We start from the raw sequence: 6581 nt of genomic DNA, 5'->3' as shown, positions 1-6581 counted from the left end.
CTAATGTTATAAGCTTTCTACTAAGGTAAAAATGTAAACCTTAGAAAGACATAACAATTTAACACATTTAACACTATAGCACTAACAAAAGCTTGTGAAAAATAGAAACAGATCTTGACATCCTGACAAAAGGTGTTCGCCTCCTGGGAAACAACGCACCCGTTCACTGCTCGAATGTTGGCCAGACAGATGCACGACTCTGGGCATCAAATCCGTCATAGTTCACCTTTTCTCTTGACCGCAAACCATCTTCATTCCAACTCTTCCCAACCATGCAGTTATTTCCTAAGGGCAAGTACTTCTCTGATGTTGCAACTCTGCTTTCTGAGGTGCAGTAATGGATTTTGGACCACAACACTTTGCTTCACGTTCGGACCTATAACACAGCAACGGTGCAAATTTACGAGGTGTGTACATTACCACGTGACCTACATTGGTATACAGGATTACATATGTAAAATTTCATCGCTCTACAACATGTGGAAGCGAGTGAAGGCAAAACTTTCTTGCACACCTCTGGTAAGCCGGCAAATTTCATAGAAATCATACATGTGCAAATTACTCAAAAACTATTGATTTGCGACCCCCGATTCATATAGCTGAAAATGTTCCAAAATACTTGCAATACTTGTAGAATATCCCCTTGCAACGAATGCATCGAATTACCGGTCACCCTGTATATATAAATGAAGGTGACTATGTATGTGACTTTGCACCACTTGAACCACCCGATCGATCTCGATCAAATTTTCAACATGGAGGAGATTTGAGCCTGAGATTGTTTCTGCCATTTCACATTGACGATGGGGAGGGTAAGAGGGAGTTTTATATATATGTATAAAACTTAATAAATCCTGAACTACCCGATCGATTTCGATCAAGTTTCAACATAGATGAGGTTCAAGTCTGGAAGTGCTGTTGAATCACGAGACCAATCTTGCTAATGTAGCAAATTTGGAACAATCTTAGTCTTTATTTTGGAGTAGATGGTTTCGTGTTAAGTTAAAAATACATGCTGAGCAAAGCAAACCAGTTTATTATGATAAAACTAATATCTTGTGACAGTTTCACCAACTAGCCACTTGGCTTTATCACACACAAACTGACACTAAAATTAATTGATAGCGTCTGATGAAGCCAAGTGGTTAGTTGGCGAAACCATCACAAGATATATATTTTATCATAATAAACCGGTTTGCTTTGCTCAGTGAAGACAAAGCTGATATATGGGAGAATATTACTGTTGTGTTAAGCATTTCTTAAGGGCCCCATAGACGAGCCACGGTTTGTGCAAACATCATGTTTGTGCAAACATCGTGTTTGTGCAAACAATGTGTTTGCGCAAACATTCGGCCATATACGGTTCAACTGTTCGTACAGACTTCAGTTCAATTTTGAGTTTCATCGCGTAAACATGTCCACTGAAGCAGGCACTGTGGTTTTCACACCAGGGGTTCGATCATTATTAACTATTTTACTGGCAACATACCCATAGTGGTTTGTTAGGACAATAAAATGAGGATATGTTACTTACTATTTTACAAACTATGAAGAAATCTCGAGTAAAATAATATTAAAAAGTATTGAAAAAGATATAGTCTTTCGAGGTTATTCGAACTCGGTTCTTCTTGTCTTCTTTCTTTTTCTTATCTTCGTTTAATGCCGCCAAGGACAGCAACGAGATCTTTTTCGACAGTAAAGACATCCTATAAGATGAATTAGTGTTACCGCGAAATTGAACATTTCTTTAACAAGTTTAACTGGAATCTATACTGCCAGTTCATATTACTGGTGATTGTTGATATTTCTTAAGTTCTACCTGAGAGTCTATCTGATAAAACTGGTTTATCGATCGTCATTTGTAGTCCATAGGATTAGCATGGAGCTAGATGGAATTCAGAATGATCCGTTACAATAATATCCATTTTTAACTTGACCCCCTGTTTCCTCCTCACAAAGCACTTCATAAGAAAGAGTAACCAAACGCTTGCTGTAGCTTTTTATTTTTAACGCTGATTCTTCCTTTTCTCGTTTCTTTTTGTTTCATCCTTTCTTAATTTTTTTCATTTCTGGTTCCGAAGGGGGGTCCGACTGAAGCAGTTTGTTTAGCGATAGTAATTGCTTGTGCTTTCGAAGCGGAAAAACCCACGAAACCAAAATGGAAGAAGAGGGTGTGGATGAAAGAGTGGTTCAAGAAACGGTCTAGTTTAGTCATCAAAATTTAAGAGCCAAGCTTGAGATAACTTCGACGGTGGACTTATTTACGAATGGATTCAACTACATTTGGTGAAATACTTGAAATGGTTACACCTCTTATTGGAAAACAGGACACAAATATGAGGGTTGCGATATCTCCCGAGCAGAGATTGTTTGCCACTTTGCGTTATCTTGTGTACGGACACACGTACGAGAACTTAAAATTTGAAACAGCCATTGCACCCCACACGCTTGGAAAAATTATTATAGAAGCATGTGAGGCCGCATTTTTCAGATTCCTGTTTTATATATATATATAATCTTCACTCTTTACCTTCCACAGTTCAGGTAAATTTCGATAAAGTTCAATACATTCTCGCCATAATTCTTGAATCCTATTGATTGACGTCATAGCGCAAGAAATAAGCGTTTGTACATTAGGTCTCCTATTCGGAAACAAACCTCGTGTTTGCACAAACATACCCATACACGGTCCACGTGATTGCGCAAACATCATGTTCGTGCAAACAATTTTCGAACGAGTTCAATGTGAAAAATGTTTGCACAAACGTTTGCGCAAACAGTTCACACAGCACCATACATGGTCAAACTGATTGCACAAGCAGCCTTGTTTGCACAAACGGTGGACCGTGTATGGGCCCTATTATGTCTGCCCTTTTTACGAAGTTAATTTTAAGAAAACAAAATCATGTTTTTTTTCTTTAAAGCAATGTTTATCAAACTGTGGTTCGTGTTCCACAAATAGTCCTTGAGGATCTTTTAGATTAATCATAGTGTGGGATGCAACAAATTTTTCTCCTCTGAGCGAGGGAGACAGAGTGCTTCAGTAGATGTGCTCAATAATCATGTGCTCTTGGACCTTCGGCATTGGATCACGAAGCTCAGTTTCGTGTTGGTTTAAATCCCATTGAAAGAACATGAATCCTCGTTAACTGTTCTCAAAGTTTGCGTAAAATCATGTTTCTGCCGTCATGACTAAATTATAATATTGAATAAGATTAAATAAAGATCCTGAAGACAAGTGTCTCGGTTGGGTTGAATTTAAAAAATAGTTTTAAAGCGCTCATTTTTGGTGCAAGGAATCCCTGCCTTGATTTCAGGCGCTGCGAGTTCGCACTGAAAATCATCTTGTCTCTTGAAGTTGAGAGATGTTAACTTTTCTAAATTTATTTCCGTTTTTCATCTCTTTTTGTATCAAATACTTTTCTCAGTCTATGCTCTTGTCTCTACATCAGCCATTAACTTTCATACATTTTCAATACATTTAGTCAAGTACTTCGAAAAAAAAACTTATGATTAGAGGTGGGGATAATAGTTCCACAGACGCTGTGGTGCGTAACGTATGAGATTTAGAGCTTCAAAGATATGAAACTTGATTCGCATAGGATTTGTTCTTTAATACTGAGGGAGGGAGCAAAGTAGGTCTTGCCTATGCACAGCACGGTATTCAGTGTATGTACGCATTTAGATTAATTAACAATTTAAAGCTTGTAACATATATCCTGTTTCTTTATATATTAATATTACAATTATTTTGTAAGGATATTAGCACGTTACACGCACACTTACCTCAGCAAAGACAACTTAAAGGTGTACGCTGGAAGGAAGGAGAATTTACTTCCCCCACTAAAAAAATATATTATAGCTATGTTGGTAAAGTTCAATTAACTGAACAAAAGTGGGAACTTAATACATCCAATATCTACCAGTAAAAATACTCTATAGCACGCCAGGTAATCTATCGTCTACAATAGTCAAATAATGAGAGATGAATCGGATATTATCAACTTTATATATCTAAACTTGAACAGTATAATTAAATTCAAAATTATGACGATACACACGATAACGCAAAATGAATTGAATCTAGACCAAAAATTACACTTAGAACTCATCTATAAAAGTCATTATTCAATATCGCCCAGCGATAACAGAACAGAAACAACCAGAACATTAAATGGCGTACTAGCTTCCAATGAGAAAATTTAATAAATAAATTACTTACAATAAGTATTCCACTTATAAACCATAGCATTCACAGTAATAAACTCGTAATTTCACTTCCATCACATACACTACCAACACTTATTTTAATTTGGTAAGCCGATTAGATTGAAAAAGATTCAATTTTGACACCAAAAATAATTGTTTTCCTTCCTATTTGATAGCAGTCTGTGATCTGACGATCCCAGGTAGCGCTGCACTTGAACAAAATTTTCATTCCAAAAAGTACCACCAGAGGTCATAGAGAGCCATAAATTTTCTTGAAATAAATTTGTCTCAATTAGGATATTACTATTACAATTTGGTGGAAAACTTATTATTTTCATTTAATAACAGAAAAATCGAGGCTAATTATGATTTATAATTATTATTTTCGAAAATTCACAACCTTAGCTATTTAATGACATATTACAAGTTCGCTGGCGGGGCACAATGCAAAACAAAGTTAAAGAAAACTATCCATCAATGAAAAACTTCTGTCGTTATATAGTTATATTATGATAAATTACGTATTAAGGTAAGTACAATGGTTATTGTTTTGTACACATATTGTTATAAAGGTATGAATAGTGTACTGATTGTACTCATAGGAAGATTTGTGTCTCCTCTGTATAAGAGACAACTTTCTAGTAAGCTACATCCAGTTTTTTTTATTTCCGGTTGAAATATTTCAACGAAATTTCAGATAAAATATTTCAATTTTAAAAATTTCATGAAACTATCCATCTCTAATCATGCATGACAACAAAGTGAACGAAAGTATACACACATTTCATTACATTCTATAGTGTCGTTTTCATTGTACTTTTACAAACATTACGAAGTGTTCTTCATACAAGTTAAACACAATTTTTAATTCATCTTAAGGTAATCTACAAGTAAAAAGTGTAGAGTATATTTAGCAATATACTCAGAATTAGATACGTTCGTTTAATCACAAAGGTAACCAATGTAACAGAAGAACAGAGAACTCGAAGCAAGATACCTGTGAGCAGAAACATTTGAAACGGAATTTTGTAGCATAATATTCCAAGTCTTCATTTAGAAAAAAGGAGACGTCTGGGTAATGAAAATGACTAATTGTGAAACTAAACTTTTTGCAATCTCAATGAGACTCGAATCCAGGCTCAAGTATACTAAAGGCACACCAAGGATGTTATAAAATAGAGGATCTTCCCGTACGTATCTTCATCATATGAACACAATGAAGCCAAAAAACAACCGAGCATCATCTAAACCGGCACGTCTGATTGGCTTCTCCAAGGATGTTATAAAATAGAGGATCTGCCCATACAACAAAATCGTGAAGCCATACGTCACAGCTTTGCCACACCTACTCTGCCCACTCTGCGCCATTAAGATCACAATGTTTCGAGCCAACAATCATGGCGAAAACGAGAGTAGCCAATCAGACGTGCCGGCTTAGACGATGCTCGGTTGTTTTTTGGCTTTATTCAGTTCATATGATTAAGATAGGTATGGGCAGATCCTCTATTTTATAACATCCTTGGGCAACTCTCGCTTCTGCCATGATTGTTGGCTCGAAACATTGCAATTTTAGTGGCGCGGAGTGGGCACAGTAGGTGTGGCGAAGCTGTGACGTATGGCTTCACGATTTTGTTGTATGGGCAGATCCTCTATGTTATAACATCCTTGAGGCACACGTACTGGCTACTAGACCGGCGCGGACGGCTCACTGATCAGGCAATTGCTGTAAGTTGTGACAACCTATTGGGTTGTTCTTTTCTGTAAAAAAAGAAAAGAAAAGAAAAAAGAAAAAAACTACCTTAAATGTCAATATACTTTCCCCCAGCGCTAAATATACATTGAAAGTGGTATCCTTACGCAGACACAACGACACTACCTTCAACCTGAACAAAAATAGTCGAACAAGCAAATGTTGGAAAGAAAGTAATATTTCTTTATGCGTAGAATCACTTTCACTAACGGATCATCTACACTGAAGTTGCATGTGGTAATCATAAAGCCAAAAGAGAGCTATACACAAGTGTGATAAATCTACAGTATCAAAAAATCAATGATAGAGCGTTCACCTCGGGCATAACCATGGGACATAAAATACAAAGATTTCATTTCATTTTTCAGACAAAACAAATATATTGTAAGTGTGTGTAAATATACTGCAACTTGGAATCAAAAACTACAGGAATTACGCATGTACCTACGCATGTAAGTACGCCACCTACTTTTTTTCTTCGTGTAGCTTGGGTAAATGAATTAGAATCTCATTTGGACATAGCTCTCTGACAGATATTTAATAGAAGAAACCCTCTAAGCTAGTCTAGTGGCTAGCATGTGCGCCTTTGTTGTACAGGGTCCTGGGTTCGATTCCCGGTGGG

This window comes from Thermobia domestica, chromosome 17 (assembly GCF_964235325.1).
Source record: "Thermobia domestica chromosome 17, izTheDome1.hap1.1, whole genome shotgun sequence".
NCBI lineage: Eukaryota > Metazoa > Arthropoda > Insecta > Zygentoma > Lepismatidae > Thermobia > Thermobia domestica.
The sequence above is the reverse complement of the archived record's forward strand: the minus strand, read 5'-3'. Positions refer to the sequence as shown.